Source organism: Dipodomys merriami, unplaced genomic scaffold, assembly GCF_024711535.1.
Source record: "Dipodomys merriami isolate MVZ:Mamm:240054 unplaced genomic scaffold, mDipMer1.0.p SCAF_2, whole genome shotgun sequence".
Lineage (NCBI taxonomy): Eukaryota > Metazoa > Chordata > Mammalia > Rodentia > Heteromyidae > Dipodomys > Dipodomys merriami.
Window position 1 is genome coordinate 103,491,546 of NW_027203381.1, and position 18,663 is coordinate 103,510,208.

General features: G+C 34.8%; 1 long non-coding RNA gene across 2 annotated transcripts in view; it reads left to right on the top strand.

The window, feature by feature from the left end:
* LOC138831735 (uncharacterized) overlaps positions 1–10,818 on the top strand; it is a 41,122-nt gene extending 30,304 nt beyond the window's left edge. For both annotated transcript variants that reach the window (XR_011373438.1, XR_011373437.1), the window contains exons 2-3: positions 9,948–10,047; positions 10,698–10,818. This is a non-coding gene — a long non-coding RNA (uncharacterized lncRNA). The remainder of the gene's footprint in view (positions 1–9,947; positions 10,048–10,697) is intronic.
* The last annotated feature ends 7,845 nt before the right edge of the window (positions 10,819–18,663 follow it).

Genomic DNA, 18,663 nt, shown 5'->3' on the forward strand with positions numbered 1-18,663 from the left:
TTTGCTCTAGACTAGCACTCTACCACTTAAGCCACAGTTCCACTTCTGGCTTTTTCTGTTTATGTGGTACTGAGGAATTGAACCCAGGGCTTCATGCATGCTAGGCAAACACTCTACCACTAAGCCACATTCCCAGACCAGGTTGAGTATCTTTTTAAAAAGACAGATAAAGTTTATGTTTTTAAAACATAAGGTTTTAAACTTTATTTTTAGTTAAAATGTGGGGTGCTTTGCTTTGCATTTAGCTATGTCATGATAAAAATAACAAAAGAACTGTTTCTTTAGTAGTAAAATTGACAGAAATCCATGTAAGGGAGCTGGGAAGGTGGTTCAGGGGTACAGTGGTTGCCTTGCATGCATGAGGCCCTGGGCTCGATTCCTCAGCACCACATAAGCAGAAAAAATCAGAAGTAGCACTGTGGCTCAAGCGGTAGAGCACTAGCCTTGAGCTGAAGAGCTGAGGGACAGTTCAGGCCCCACATCCGACAAAAAATAAAAAATAAAAAAACAAGAATCAATTAAAAAAATAAATCCGTGTAAGTCATTAATATTATCTTTTAATGTTGGGCTATGACATTTACCTTGAATATTTTAGGAGAATACAAACTATTTTAGTTATGAATATTTCTATCTTGGAACTTTGTAGTTACTGCCAATTTTTTTCCTAGTATTTCTTCCTAATCCTTATAACTTGTAAAAACAAGTTTTTTTTTTAATATCTGACTTTCAATGTATACAAAAGCATTTGGTTTCCTTTCTGTAAAGAATACATGGAAACCAATTCAGTGGATAAGTAACCCAACCACTATCCAAGAAGAAAGGATCAATGAAGGGAACAAGGCAAAGCTAGGTGAACACTTCCATTAAAGATACACTCAAGGAACATGCATGCACAATAAGCACCTTTTTCGCTTAGAAAATATTTACAGAAAAATACAAATGTGAGGTATATCTAGCCTGCAGGCTAAGGTAAGCAATAGAGATGGTATCCAATTGTAAATTCCATTTACAATGTGTGTGTGTGTGTGTGTGTGTGTGTGTGTGTGTGTGTGTGTGTGTGTGTGTGTGTGTTATTAGGGTTTGAATTCAGAACCTCAGACTTGGTTAGCTGACACTCTACTATTTAAATCATAGTCAGTCTGATCTCTTTCTGTGAAGTAGCCAAAATTATAAATTTATGTCACCATGACCCCTTGACTTAAGATCTTTACCAAAGAAGCCATACACATTCAAAAGAAAAATGTAATTGCTTAAATTTTTATTTTGATCTTATTCTGCACTTTATTTGTAATGGGAAGCAGTGGTAGCAAGACATAATTTCCAGTCATTGGGGTAAACAACCAACAAAATGGCAATATGCTGTTTTAGTAAGCTATATGTTCTATAAAGTTAGGTTTGCTGAATTCATTTTTGACTTACAACACTTCCCATTAGAACGAATTGATCTGAACATAAACTGTGGTCAGTCATGGGTTATGTGCAGATAAATTGGAACGTTGGTAATTTTGTCTTGTCCTGGTTAATTCCTAGTAACTACGTAGCACCTGAAACTCTGAAATTCCCCAAATCTCCCATCCATCTGAAATAGTAGATGTGAACATGGAGGTTAACTTCAGTGTCATGAGATTTAAAGACTGCTTTATTTGTCTAGAATAATAGCAAATTTCTTCTCAATAGGGTCAGGTAGTTCATGTTAGGTTTGTAGGTCATCCAGAGTTGCACAGATACTCAATTATGCTGTTGTAACATGAATGCAGCCACAGTCTATACAAAAGAATGGCCATATATTTGTTTCAATAAAACTTTATCAATAAGAAGAGACAAATACCTTGTATAAGATTGGGTTGTAATAGAGAGCATTCCTTGGAAAGATTATATCAATCTAGATTTGGGAAATATTTTTATTATCAATAATTTTTATTATAAAGGTATTTTTGAGAAAGAATTGACCTAGAATGCCTTAGTAACATTTTACCAATATTAAGTCCAAAGAATTTGAATTTGATTTAAACTGTACTCTCATTTAAAATTAGAGACCTACTGTGTCTCTTCTATTTCAAATCTGTGACTTATACTCATGTGTACGATGAGCAGCAATAGGAAATATATGTTGAAAGCATTTTCCATGAGACAAAGATCAGTGGCATATATATCGTTTAAAAAGTGATGTGGGAAAGTGCCTTTTGTTGGCCGTCTGTTCCTCTTGCACTGTAGCCAAAGTAAGAAGCATTTTTTTCTTTTCAGTGTGTAGTTTCCAGTAAGAAATCACTCACAAATTCCATCATTCCACTCAGGATGTTAAGTAAACCTGTAAAAACATACTGTCCATGAAGAAGTTCAAGAAGCCAAGTGATCAATTATTTGCCAAAGAAATAGAATATTGCTTACTTGTCTACAGTCCTATAAAGAAAACAAGAAAAATTAACAAGGGAAGAACGGGGAAGAAATTGAAAAGGTCTCAAAGTGTATCAAGCATCTACAAAACAATTTAATTTTCTCAGTCAAGATGTGATGAGTGGTCAGGAATAAATCATGCCCCCATTTTGTTAATGTACTCCATCAGGACACTTATTTGAAGGAAAACAAGGACTCTCCTGCCAGTGTTTTTCCATACCCTACGGCTATCACTTCTCTGGAATTTCTATTTATTTACCATCAATGCTTGGTTTTCCCCTTTTTACATTTCCAAAGCTAACAAAAAAGCAGATCAAGGAAAATCAGTTCACAATTCAGTTCAATGTATATTCACTGAAGACGACTATGTGGCTGGTAATTGGTGAGGTGATATACTGTGGGAAACATCTGCTGATTCTAATTTGAATTTTTTCAAGAAACCACCCAATTATTCTCCCCAGTGATTCTATCTACTATTGTATATCATTACCAAGAGTGCACAGGGGCTCCAATTTCTCTACCTTTTATTTAGATGTGATTTAAGTATTGCCCCTCTCCCAGCGGTAGCAGCACTGGACAACAGCAAGCCTGCTAGGAAATCCTTAGGTCATTTGTGATACTTTTCTCAGAAGACGATTCTGCTCTCCTGGAGTGAGTTCTCAGGAGAGCAAATTGTTAAAAAAAAAAAAAAAGCCTGATATTTATCCCTGAATCTTCTAGGTCAAAATGTGATTCTTCCGACCATTCAATCACATGCTATTGCATTCTTGCTGGAACTACTATTATGCTCTTTATATCCCTACCCTTCAAAAGTGAAATAAACTTTTTTCTTTATAACTAACCTGCTTCAGGCATTTTGTGATAGTGACGATACTTAGTCAATTCAACATCATTATCGATATTTATTAATTTGGCCCTTTGAGTCAATATTGAGATTTGATCACAAATTTTTCTAAGGAATTCTGGTTTTATTTAGCATGCATAATGTTATAAATGATATAGGAAAAGTATACACACGTACATACACACACACACACACACACACACACACGTACATACACACACACACACACACACACACACACACACACACACACACACATATTTCTAGTCAGACCAAAGTTTGACAAGGTATGCTTGATGAACATCATGAAAACACCACTTACAAAAATATGCAGATGAACTGATAGGGACTAAGACAAATGGAAAAGATATGGTTAAGTGGCCCAAGTAATTCATGACATAAATTTGATTTTGGGGTCCTCTTACAACCAGAAAACCTAAGGAAGTCTATCTCTAACTATGCTGAGTCTTTTTTCCTAAGTTCTTGACTTGGCTTCTATACTAAGTTGAATCTCCTTTGTTCCTTTCCTCTTTTAGCTTTATTCTGCCAGTATTATCCTATTCTCTTCCTCTTAATTCATGACTTGAATAATTATGAGAACTTCCTATGTGCCAAGAACATTATAGTCAAAACAAACAAACTATTCTTGCCCCAGTGAGTCTGAAAGGCTAATGGGGGACAATAATGTAAAAATAGAAAAGTACAATAGACTGTGACAAGTATTATATAAATGAGATATTAATTGCTGTAGACGTACAAAAGTACACAAACCTGCTACATGGAATCAAGTAAAGCTTCTAAAAAGAAGTTATGTCTGAGACTTAGAGGTATGCATCAATTATTTTAGAAAAAATATATGGTGGGTTGTGTATGTGTGAATGTGTGTTTGTGTAATGGAAAAAATTTACTGAAAGAAGAAGCTTCACAAAGCTGTTAAAGTTGGAGAGAAAGGGAAGAAATAATGTGGTAGGAATAATGGCATCCTGAAAGGTACAATCACTATTATGAAGAGAGTCCAAAAGACAAAGGAAGGTGGAAGAACTGTTTAAAAGTTTTAAATTTACCCTTCATGTAAAGAATTGTTGACTAAATATGATAGCAATGCAAGAAATAATAACAGTTTAGGAAACCAGTCACTGTCTGCCTGGTGGAAAATAAGTGAAAGAGAGATTCGAGGACTTTTAGATGCTTAAAACAAAATGATGGGCTGAGTGAAGTGATCAATAGAAGAGAGAAAAGGTGGAGGAATGCCTCAGTCCATTTCTAGGAACCTGAAGTACAATATAGAAGACTTGTCAAAGATGATGCTCAGAGTGCCAGGCAGGACAAGAGGTGAAATGGTAGGTTGATAAGAAAGAGGAGCTCAGGCATACAACTGTTGACTTGATAGGCTATTTAACATCAGGACACATCTCATAGGATAACAGGTTTTCAGATGTTAAATGAAGGAGAGAGATTGTCCCTGGAGAAATGAATTTTAGGGTTTGCTAGTGTAATAGATACAAAGTTATTAACACTACCAAAGGAATTTCAAAGATGTATATTCTAGAAAATGTGCCAATTGAAATAAAACAATCTAAGGCAGAAACCTGAGCAGTGCACTTCTGTGGCTCCAATGTCCTAAGGAAGGGAATGTCAGAGGGTGGTGTTAAGGAACAAAAGAAAGTCAGCAGTGGAAAGAGAGGTAGAAATAGTTGATTAACTTAGCAGCAAGGACGTTTCTGCTGGCTTTGGCAAGTACAGTTGCCAAGGAAAGAACAAGAGCTAAATTTTTAAAGGCTGAAGAGTTTGTGAAGCCGAGCACTAAAGGCACGGAACATCGACAGCTCTCTCAAAAGATTTAGTCGGAAAGGATTTAGTTAGAAAATAGAGAAGCTACAAAGTTTTGGTATGTGACAGCACTTAATCTGTTTGGAGACTGATGGAAAGAAGAATGAAAAGAAAACTTGAAGACAGAAGAAAGGATTCGCTGGAAGATGGGAGATCATGCTGGAGGATAAACACAGGAATGGATCTTCACACAGGAAAATAACTTTTCTTTCCTGAGATTTCTGTTTGTTGATTGAGAGCAAGAAATTGGCATTTTTTTTTGCTATGTTGACTCTGAACAAATAGAAATGTGGGTCAGTGAAGAGTGAGCAGAGCAGAATGAAAGCAGAGAACACTGCTAGGTACTGCATGAAGGTCTCCTCCAAAATTCATATTAAAATTTAATTAGCCTGCGACACTACTGGGAGGCAGGATGTGTAAGAAGTGAGCACCATCACATGAATGGAATTAGGTCATTATGATTGGAATGGGTTAGTTCTTGCCCAGAATGGGTTCATTTTATGCTTTGAAATTAAACCAGATATGATTTCCTTAATGTGTTCTTCAGCAACACTCTAGCTATCTCAGATGGTCTTGTGCCGTAAAAGAACTTCTCCAGGATATCACCCAACAAGAAAACTGTGACCACATACAGTACTTCTAAGGTTTTTCTTAAGATATATTACTTTGGAAAATGCCAGAGAAGAAGATGCCAGATACATGGAAATAGGAATTGAGAGGATCACAATTTGAGTCCAGCTTAGGTAAATATCTCTCAAAATTCAATGTCAGCCAAGAACCCAGAATCCAGAATCTCAGAGACATAGGAAGGTGCATAGCAGTTCATACTGGCCTATGCAAAAAAAAAAAATATGACCCTCTCTAAAAAATAATTAAAGTAGAAATGGTTAAGGGCAGGGCTCAGATGGTAGGTGTTTTCCTGTCTAGAATAATACCCTAATTTCAAACTTCCATATCAACAAAAAGAAACATAGGTCCCATGGTTTCCCTTATTTGCAATCACTAGTACATGTGTAGGACAAGCAGAAAAGGCCAAAAGCTATGTACATATGACCATATAAGATGATGTTAAGTGAAATGAACCCCAAGATAAGGGCACAAGTGGTTTTGTCTTTCTTACTATTGTTTCTAACGTATTTATAATGTACCATGTGATTTTTTGTTGTTGTTTTGTATGTTCCTACCCCACGGTATAACCCCTATTTTCACTGTATTAATGTCAATGCCCTGTATCTTGTGTATATACTTCTCTAATTTAGGGAAGGGAAGGAAAACAACAAAAATGCTTAAATAAGAATACAGGTTGACCCATTGTAACAATGAGATACACAAAACACTATGTTGAAAACAAACTTTACAATTTGGGGGGGACAGAGAGGGAGTAGTTGTGGAGGTGGAAGGGAAGGGATGGTAGGGGGAAAACAAAGGAGGAGGCAATAATGCTCAATAGGAAATGTACTCATTACCTTGCTCATGTAACTGTAACCTCTCTGTACAGCATCTTTACAATAAAAAACGTACAAAAAAGAAATAAAAATGAAATGCCAGAGAAAGCATAAACAAATTAAAATACCTAGAGTCCAATATATATTGGAAGATCCAAAGGAAGGTCTGAAAGTATGAGAGAAACCCTTCCCCCCACCCAAGAAGTATTTGTGTTAATCAGCTTTCTTCATGCTGTGATGTGATGAAATGTCTAAAATGATCAACTTAAAAGGCACAAGGTTTACTTTGGCTTAGAATGTCAAAGGCTTCAGGCTCCGATCAATTGACCTATTTCTTTGGTCCTGTCCTGAGGCTGTCTATCATAACTGGGAACTTTGTGGAAGAAAGCATTTATCTTATGGTGGCAGGAAAGCAGAGAGAAAGACAGGAAGAAATTAGGGTCCCTAGATTCTTTTCAACAAAACACATGTCCAGTGACCACACTTCTTTGTTGCATCATGTCCTGACTCTTAACAGTTCCACCAACACCCAACACCAACAGAAGGTGGGAACCAACGTCATGCTTTATCAGCTTTTGGGAGTCATTTATTTAAACCATAGCAGTAATGTGGTCCCTTATTAATCAAACTACCCGTAGCGACATTTTTAGTTTCTTATCCACAGATAGCTAAGTAAGAATCTACTGTTTATGCAAATAGAATACTTGAATAAAATAAAACCCATTCCAAAAATAAGACTCCATTCTTTTCTGTACATTTTTATTGTAAAAATACTGTAGAGGGGACTTCATTCTTTTTTGATATTAAATTCAACATATCAAAAACTTTCTCTGGCCAGGAGCTAGTGGCTCATGCCTATAATCCTGGCTACTCAGGAGGCTGAAATCTAAGCATCAAGTTTGAAAGCCAGACAGGGTAGGAAAATCCATGAGACTCTTATCTCCAAAAAACTATCCAGAAAAAGCTGGAACGGACACTGTGGCTTAAATGGTAGAGTTAGTCTTGAGCAAAAGCAGCTCAGGGACAGCACCCAGGCTCAGAGTTCAAGCCCTAGGACCAGAAAAAAATTACTCTAACATTGCTACAAAATTTACTAAGTATTCATCTTAATATCAGTATTCATTTCATTGGAACCTGGGGCATGCAAAAGGCTATAGATCTCATTTAACATTGGCTTAGTGATCTTCATCCAACGTAATCTAGAGATTCGCAACAAATTTCTTTAGAGACCTTTGTTTTCCAGAAAGAAAATTAAGCAAGATACAGGGGGGAAAATCAATACATCTCTCTTTTTAAAAAATGCATTATATGCATCTTGCCTTTGTATTACATTATCTTCTTATACCAAATAGTTTCTCCTGGTCTCCAACAGAAGAAAGGACAAGTAACGACAGAATGAAGAAGAAAGGAGTCCCAGGAGATATGCTGTATCATTGATTTTTAGTCACATGTAATATTTACATCCCATTTTCTATCTATTCATTCTAAGAAAGCACAGTTCTTACTAGTAATCAGTGTTCTGATGCCACAAATTGTTGGTAAGATTTCCTTAGGAGCTGGTGTATTCTTTTTCTCCTATTTCAAATTATGGACCATTGTTTCTCTAAGGAATGTTAAGAATCTATCACAGATTCTGAGATGAACCTAGTAGTGTGGACAATAAATGTGAGATGAGTTTAGTAATTTCTTCTAAAACTGGAGATTGATGTGATTTTTTTTCACCATATTAAAACAGGCTAAATTGGCTTATGGTGGAGGCCCATGATGGCCTTTTAATATTTTAAAACTTTAGTGGGAGTTTTTACCTGAGGATATTGAGGATGCTGTTGGTTCATATACCTAATTATTGCAGTGTCATAGGGTTCACTTGCTCTCTGTCGTGCCCTGCAAGCCCCCTCTCTTGGCAGTAGTCCTTCTGTGTATACAGCTGTGATGGCTTGGAATTCTTCCCTTTGCTCTTGCCCTCTGAATCACTTGTTATGTTCCTAATTACAGCACCTCTTTCATTAGCTTATGATGAACTGTGCAGAGTACTCTAGGGCGCTTTGTATTAAAAGCCCCATTAATGGTAATCTTATTAGCATAAGCAAGATTCTCTCTCCCAGTACCAATCTATCTCCCTCTGCTTCTGTGACTCATAATCAAGCTCTCTAGCCTTCATTCTTTCTATTTCTTGAAAATATTTTTGGGGAACTCAGCTTTTACATGCATAGTTACCTTGCAATATGGAAGTAAGTTACAAAAAAATGAAACCATTAAATTGTTAATAATTTTCTAATACTAGGCTTTAAGCAACTTGAATGCCTTGTGCTAATCAATGCAAAAAATAAATCTTTTTAAAGGTCATGTTATCATATAGTTTTCATTTTATAGCAATAAAGAAACAAATGTAAGTTAAAAAGCACAAAACACATTTTAAAAATATACAAAGTATGATCAAGAAACACTCCAACCAAAGCTAGATGACAATTAATGTTGTTTATGCCTTCAAATTTTACACTGACTTGGGAAGCTGAGATTTTAGTATCGTGGTTTGAAGCCAGCCCAGATAGGAAAAACCTCGAGACTCTTATCTCTAATTACCCACCAAAAAAGACAAAAGTGGCCCTAGTGGTAGCATTCTAGCCTTAAAGCAGAAAGCTGAGGGACAGCACCTGGGCCCTGAGTTCAAGGCACAGGATCGAAACACACACACATGAAATATGTATTGATTATTCAGTATGGGAAACAGAGTGAACAAAACAGAGTAGAAAGGAATGATATAGAGCATTATTAATTCAACGTAATACTTAAGAGTTCAATAATATAATTTTAGATCTAATGTATTAAAAATATTTTGTAAAACAACCTTAATGTTACTTGGGTTCCATGAACTGGAGAGTTTCTGCTTAAAACATAAGAGTTATGATATTCTGAAGTATGCTAGCTTGCTTCCTATTGGGGTAAAGACTATAATTCAACAATATTGCAAATTAATATTTTCAGAAATTTATTCTCCCTTTAATCCTCACAATGTGCTTCTGAGCAAATCATATCAGAAAAACAGTGGAATTTGAACATGGTATAATAATTACTTTTAATCTACATTTTTATGCTTTTAAAAGACTTAGTCCTTGAGGAAGAGTTTATTAACAAAGACTTCCTGGTAAGTACAATACAACCACAAATTAAGATGTAGTGGTTTTAATCACGTATGAGTCTATTTTATTATGCCTATTAGATAATCACTACTCCATATTTCACCAACAGGAATGCATGAATATTATGCAAATGAGGATTTTATTTCTGATTTGAAGCAGCCAAATTTTATATCAGGGATTGTATTCTTCTGGCCACCTAGGGAAATAAGCAGCCAGAAAAATCTGGCTTGGGCTGGAAGAAGACTAATGCACTAATATTTATTTATGAAAGCATCATATATTCTGCTCTTCCAGGAATTATTGCAGGCAGAGTTTCACTGCAGTGAAGATCAGGTGAAAATAGAAGCTGGAATGCTTTACTACATTGAAAAGTTAAACCTCCTGCTAAAGAAAGGTTAAGGATTTTTCTATGATTTCTAAAAAATTTTAGACAATTTTATGACAGTCTTGTGTACTTTTTATTAAGTTAAGGGAAAAGCCTTTTGCAGGGTAATATGTTCTTACATAAGCAATTTTTAATAGGCTATAAGCACATTTACTGGATTTTTAAAGAGATTAATCAGGACTCGGGAGAGAGAGTAGATTAACAGTTTTCAAATGCACTAGTAAGGGAAAGGCTAAGATACTTTAATACTTCTCATCTTCCAAAGATTATTTATGTGAATATCCTTGGTGAACTCATTGTTATCTGCAAAGAAGGCCTGCATTTTCCTTTAGAGCTATGTAATCAAATGACCCATCAAATTAATTAATGGGATTTTAATCTAGTGCAGCTAGCATGCTAATTAACTTGTCAAGTATTTACACAACGTCTCCATACAAGTTATTTTTAAAAGTCTTTGCTGGTGTATATGTAGCATCGCAAATACACAAACTATCTCTGAAGTAGAGCACAAAAGCTTTGGAAAGAATGGCTCACTCTGTGGAGGGAGGAGAACTGGGCAGAGGAGGAACATTAATTGCACGAAGAGACACTTTTTATTACGTACCTTTTATGTTTTGACTTCTCTACCACAGCAGAGCTATTAAAAATTTTTAATTAAGTCTTTACCCAGGAAACAAAAATGGCAACAATGAAGAAGGTAAGAGATGGACAGAAAGGAAAATAGAATGGAGAAATCTGGAGTTGAGAGACAAAGAAGACAGAAAAATAGTACAAGGCAAGTACAAGGCAAGTATTCCATTTTGTATTTTTGCTGCAAAACTAACCTGGTCTAAGATCTCCTTTCCTTCCTTTCTGACTTTGAACCAAAGAGTCTGGCTCCAGAATACTTTTTTAACAGCCCTGCCTTAGTTGACAGCCACAGACTTCCCTCTTCCTTAACTCTATTGTTAGTCTCAACTTATGCATCCAGCCCTCCCACCTCAAATCCCTTCCATTGCTCTCTACCATCCACAGAACAAAGCATCCCGCCTGCATTTCCAGCCCTTCTCTCCTTTCCTCCTATCTTGTACTTGACTCATCAGAGACAAGAAACTTACCATTCTTTTGGTACTATCTGTCATTTCTTGTTCATCATGCTATTGCCTGTGTTCTTAACACCACATTAAACATTCTATGGTCCTCCCCTCCACTTATGGTATTTTTCTGTAATTATCTGTGTAACTCTTTTCCTCCCTGGACTGCAATGTGCATCATTAACATTATCATGATGAGCATTCACTATTTGAAGATGCTCGGTACATATTGATTAAATGAAAGAGAGAATGCTCTCCATGTAACTTTCTGTGATCCTAAGAATGGCATTTCACCTTCGACCTTCCCGTTTTTAAAGTAAAAGAGCACAATGTAGCTCACGAATTTACCTCTTATTAAATGAGCAAAATGTTCATGTTTCTATTGTATCTAGAATTTGAAGATGCTACTATCAACAAACTATCCACTGACTTCCTACCATCAACCGACTTCCTCACATTTTTAGTATGGAAACTTCAAATGCAGTCAAAATGTAGAAAAAATTGTTAATAAAATCCATTTGTCAACATCCTCTTTCTTTTATTTCCTATTCCCCCCAGCTAATGACACATGTGACTATAACACTTCATCTATAAACATCATATTATCTGAATCTAACATTTCAGGATTTTTTACATAACAATCCTCATGATGACATATTGCACTTTTGTCTATTGTAATCTATTTTAACTTTGTAAAAGAGATTTGTACTATACAGGGGTAGTAACTATACAAGGATATCTGATTTCCAAGATCATTTTATATATGTTTTATAATCATGGCATCATTCTTTTATGGATATTTCCTTCTTTTGTCCATATTTATCAGCAAATATCAATTTGTATAAATAATATCCTAATAAGTTATTAGCATATATTTCATTGTGATATTTCCACATGTGCAGATATTGTACTTTTTTCAACCTCACCTGCAGGACTTTTTCTTATGTGGATATTTTTCTTGACATTAGAAAGCAAAGGTTAGGTGAAAAGTAACAGTCTATATATTCTTGCAGATAGTTAAGTACTCCATGTTGAGTTCAGGCCTGAAGGCTATCAACAGTAGTTTCAGGAAAATGTGTCAGACTTTGTGGTTATATCACTTGAACCATTATGCATATTCATTAAATTTCCACTTTACATTCTTTGCAGAAAGCATTGGTCTTTTGCATTAACAATCACAGATAACTACAGAGCATGAAACTCTCCCAGGATTTTCACACTTGCTGTAATTGCCACAATGCTCTTTTCCTAAATGTATAAGTTGGTTGGCTCAAACCTCTTGGAGTCATTAGTTCAATTCACGATTTTTTTTAAAGAAAGAGAAGTTGAAGTCAATACATTTAAGCACAGACAACCTATTTCTTGACATGCACAGGGAACACAATGCAGATTCTCTCTTCAAGCTACGTGTAACTGTCTGGATGAATATTTGTGAGTGTCATAGGAATACTAGCTACAGCTATCAAATAGTGAAAGTTCTGTTGAGAGAGACATAAGTTTCCTTAGAGGGGTAAAATAATAGGTCACATCAAAGAAAATATTTCATTCATCTCCCTAAAACAATAAATGGTAAGTGTGTATATTTATATATTGAATACTTATGAGAAAAAGCCAATAATCTAAATTCATGAATCATCACGCAGTTATCCAATGTTTTAAATGTTCTGATGATGAAATAGTATGCTTATTCATGTTCTTCCTGGACAATCTTTTTAAGTGTGGTTAGGCTGACAATTAACCTTTGGGGATTAAAAAAATACCCATAATGAAATAAATATGGTTGTGATATGATAATTATCTCTAAGGAAAATGATAACAACTAATTTGTCTTGTTTTACTTTGGTTCCTTTCTATTGCAAAGTGAATATATACAAATCATTAGCCACCAATGGGTGCTACACATTTTCAATTTCCCAATGCTATTTTATGCACATATATAAATATATATACAAGTTGACATGATAAGAGGAGAGGTAGTGATTAAATAAGTTGAACTGGCTCTACTTAAATATAAGTAAAACATTAATGAGCTCTATGCCCATGGCAGTAATTTTCACTGCTTGTACATCCTCTTCAAATTTGCCTTTTGAAAAACTGGCTTTGAAAGATTTAATCTGCTGAGAGCTAAGCTGTCAGACTTATATATAATAAGAGAGACAAAGTGTGAAGGAATGATCTCTAGGTTAGAAGAAATCTCAGTATTACAAAGCTTTTCCTTTTAGTGGGACTTTATAGTTTCCCAGTGATATATTAACTTACTCCATTTGACTTCAAAATAGCCTAGGAATTAGGCAAAGCCCATTATTACCTGTTATTGTCAGAAGTTCAAAAGAATTGTAAAAGAGGTGAAGTTTCTAAAAAAAATTTATATACTTTCTCAAGGTTGTGGTTTTATTTGTATAATTTTATGAAGCTATGCACTTACAATTTATGCAGGCTACATCTCAGTATGAAAGTGTCAATTTCATGAAAGTTGAATTAGACCGACATTTGTATTCGGTGTAAAAATGTGTCAATCCTATTAAGAACATAGTTAATAGAAGCGCCTTCTTAAAATAATATGGCTAGTCAGTTGGATGGATAAATGAAATTTCCCAAAATAGTAGGATAATTTACTAAACCAAATGTAGACTAATATCTTACTCTAATAGCCAATATCGACATGTCTTTTAGTAATAGATAAAACAGAAGATTACTTTATTTTATTTTATTGTAAAGATGCTGTACAGAAGGGTTATGGTAATATGAGTAAGGTAATGAGGACATTTCTTATCTGAGCATTGTTAGCCCCTCCACTGTCCCTTTCCTATCCCATCTCCCTCACTCCTCCCCCATACCCAAAGCTGTGAAGTTCATCTCCAATATAATGTCTTGTGGATATCATTGTTGCAATGGGTCATCCTGTGCCCTTGTTTCAGCATTTTGTTATTCCCCTTCCTCTCCCCAAATTGGACAAATGTATATACAAGATAAAGGGTACCAAAATCCATTACAGTGACAACAGGGGGAAGAGCATGCAAAGGAAACAAAAAAAATCACATAGTACATTAAAAACAATAACAAAGAAAGACCTCTTGTGTCCAAATCATTTCACTTAACATCACCTTATATGGTCATATGTACATAGCTTTTGAAACTTTCTGCTCAGCTGATAAAATTATACTAGACATCTAGGAATTATTGCAAATGAGGAAAACCATGGGACCTATATTTCTTTGGGTCTGGCTTACTTTACTTCATATGATTTTTTCCAAGTCTTTCCATCTCCTAAAATCATTGATTCATGAGCATCCTTATCAATGATAGTGATGAATTAATTACTTTCCTGCTTAAATTTTGTGAATTTACCCCCATGATTACCACAATTTAATCCAGGGAAGTTTGAATAGTATGGCTCACAGTATGCCATAGCCACAGATTTTTGGTGGTGGGATTAGAATGGGGAGATTTGAGGGCCTTTCAGTGTTGACTTCTCTGTAACGTGTGAGGCAGAGGATACAGATAATTCAACTCCATTTTCTAGGGGGAAAAAGTATATGTGCGTGTACAACATATATATATTTTTTTCTTTAGAGAGTGCATGAATATACACATTTGTATATATATACACATATATGTACATATATATATAAGAATATATATAATGCTAAAGTTAGAATATTTTCCTTTTTTTCTTTTTGGTTCATTGTGGGGCCTGAAATCTGGGCCTGGGCGCTTCCTCTCAGCTCTTCAGCTCAAGGCTAGCACTCAGCACTCTACCACTTGAGCTCCAGTACCACTTCCAGCTTTTTCTGCTTATGTGGTGCTGAGGAATCAAACCCAGGGCCTCATGCATGCAAGGCAAGCACTCTATCACTGAGATACCTTCCCAGCCCCCAAAGTTAAAGTATTTTCTACAACTCTACTTTGAAATCATTCCATGAGTAATGACCATATAGAAAGATCTCAAATCTTACAAAGGTATTGGTGATAGTTGACATTCCTTATAATGCCAGAGTGTGTTATAGACATATCTAGAAGAGTTACACAAAATCATACCAAGATAATGAATCAGGAAGTAGCCACCCTGGGTTTGAACAAGCATTATTGATCCAAATGACTTCTTGTTCTTATAAGTAAAGAGTTAAAACTCTGTCAAGGTGATGAACATCTAGAATTGTCTATTGACTCTTCACTGATATTTTATTAGGAATTTCTCATAGGCCAAATTTAGTGTCTCAAAATTATTGGGTTTATTGATTTAAAAAATTCCAAATATCAACAGAAAGATAGTTAAAACTATTTTTAATAGTTTATACATATTGTCAGTTTAATGCATGTTGTTGTTATCTAAAATAATTTTTAATGAACAGAGAAGGGGATAACAATGCTCAATTACCTTAACAATACTCATTACCTTACTCATGCAACTGTAACCCTTTTGTACAGTAGCTTTACAATAAAAATATATTTAAAAACCCATTTTGATTCACAACACTTGTTTCTTAACACAACAAAAATAAAGGTTTTTGTACTCGTTATTTCTTTGTGGAATGGAGGAGATAGTAGAATCTCTCTCTCTCTCTCTAAATATATATGAGTTGTGCTAGACAGGAAAAGCAGAACAGAATGATAGTCACAGAGCTATGAGCCATTACTGAGGTCCTGACTATTTTGATATAGAGTAGCTGTTTGATTTGTAGGACAATTTTCTTTTTTTCTTATTATTAAAATAACGAATTCACCATGTATATGTATGCATGTGAGTGCGTGTGTGAGCAAGTATGTGAACAAGTACATGCATATATATGCACAGTAGAGTTATTTCTCAAAGCAATCAATTATCCTGTTTTTAGTCTTGCTGAATTTTGTAGAGACACCCATACAGCTCAAGGATGTCAAAGCTAAAAGAGAATTATATGGCAATCCTGAGTTGAATTAAATGTAAGTTGTGATAGTGTTGGCATAGGAATTAAGTTTCTCAAACATTTATTTTTCACCGATATTGTGATTATAGCCTCTGTTTAGATTTTCACTGCATATATATATATATATATACACACACACATATACATATATATATATATATATACACACTTACCAGAGGTATACCATTAATAAATAACACTTTCTAACTTAACCATCAGATTAATAAAAATCAGAATATACAGTGGAAAATATTTTTCACTCGGGCAGACAAAAACCTTCTGGCACAAGCTCAAAAGCTGAATTTCTTTAGCTTTTGCCTTAAAGTAGAACTGACAGCCATGAGTTAAGGAAATAATTACAGGAAGGAATGCAGAGGGAAGTAAACGAGGAGAGAAGAGACATGCAATACTTATGAATTATAACTTTCTATGCTCAGCATTTTATTTGTAGAGATAGTCTGACTATGTATTATCTATACATAAATAAATACGGTCGCAGTATATGTGAAATATTTATAAATTTCTTGTCAGGTGCAAGCAGTTATTTATATTTGATGTTTATTGCTCCTATCACTACACAATTGAGGCACTTTAGGGAAATTAAAAATACAAGTTAGTTCAAGCAGTGCTGATAATAAATTCAACTTTATAAAAATAGTCCTACATCTGAAACGCAATTTTGGTAGCTTGACTTCTTTTACTTAGTAATGAACAAAGGATAATAGTAAAATACTGTTTTTAAACTCCAGGTTAAATGTATTTGATTTTGAAATTTAATATCCTTTCCATAAAATTTAACAAAATGAAGAAAGGGAAAAATACAATATACAAATAAACCATGTCTTCCCTTATAATTTCATTAATCTTCACAGAAGCTGAGCAAAAAGTTTCAATAAATAGTTATTAATACTTGGATGAATCAGAGCCTATCCTCTGTCACGAATTATACTGTCTTGAGGAAAAAAAGTGGAATTAGTAAAGGATGTTTTTACTTAATTAAGTCTTAAATCCAATTAATAGCATATAGTTCCTAATCAGATTGTGTAATTTGAAAGAAATTTGTAGATGTGATGGGCCAATTCAATATTTATGATGAATTTCACTGTGACTAAAGAGATACCTGTTAATGCCTTTCTACAAATTACAATCAGTAATTATCAGATAAACAACTCATTATCTATATCAGACTTTCGTCAGTTAAGCTCATTGTCATTTGTAATTCAAAATTAGAGAAGAGCGAAGAAAAGTTACACTCAAAACTCTTTTCGTAATAGCATCCCACTACCCTACAAACAGATTTCCAAAAATATAATGGCATAAAGATAGATTTTTTTGTTTTTGCAAAAAGAAGACTGTTTAAATTACCTAAGCTAGTATCAATTTTTTTCAATTCTATTTCAGTTCTTTCTCCACCCTCAGCTGCCACCTCATTGTTTTACAAGTAATGATAAATGTGATAATGAGTCATGACATCTATTCATGGAAAATGTGAAAGGCCTGCAGTTACAGTACTTTTCATTAGGAAAATGTGTTTCTAGCAAAGTCAGACACCTTGACTTAATCAGACAAGCTCCCATTCTGTAATACACAAACTATCCTCAAGTTTCCGAGTTCCCACTTCTTCTCAACTCCTACTTCACTCCCATTAATTACACAGTTTTTTCTTTTTTCTTTTTCTTTTTGGTCATGGTGCTTGACCTCTGGGACTGGGCGCTGTCCCTCAGCTCTTCAGCTCAAGGCTAGCACTCTACCACTTGAGCCACAGCACCACTTCTGGCTTTTTCTGTTTATGTGGTGCTGAGGATTTGAACCCAGGGCCTCATACATATGAGGCAAGCACTCTACCACTAAGCCACCTTCCCAGCCCTACACAGTTTTTTCATGGTAGTTTTGGTATAAAGTTTTGTTTCCACTCATAGTTTGTCTATCAAAATGCAAATGATGTAGAGCTTTCTGGTTGCTAAATCCTTTCTGGATAAGCAACATTGAGTACTATTTTCAGAGTGAATTCTTATATATCCCTTATAATCTCTCTCTAATTAATATCAGTACATGAGACATAATTAGTGTTAACCCAGGGAAGCAAGATGGGGAGAGTAAAAATTACCTTGCTTTCTTGGTCTCCACATAAGGCCAACAGTTGATGCACATTGGCCATGTTAAAATCTTGAGGTTGTACTTGTTCTTTCTTTTTTAAAAAATTTTGTTGTAAAAGTGATAGGCAGAGGGGTTACTGATATGTGAATCAGGTAATAGTACTTTTCTTTTTTTAACAGTTACTTCCTCGTTAATTTTCTCCCAGTTTTCCCCCTCCCACCTCCAAGTTGTAAAATTTATTTACAACATAATGTCTAGTAAGCATTACTGTTGAATTGTTTCACTCTGTGTCTAACCATTTCTGTGCTTCACCTTCCCTTCCTCAAATCAGATAAACTTGTATACTAGACAAAGGGTACAGAAATAACAAAGAGTGTCAAAAGGGAATAAACCAAAGGAAATAAAAATAATTGTAAATCATACAATAGAAAAATATCTTTTTTATTTCTTAGAGTTCATTTTGATAAGCAAAAATTTATATGATCATATGCAAATAGCTATTGAGCCCTTGTGATCCTCTCTTAAGAATATCCTTTGTTCTCATTGTG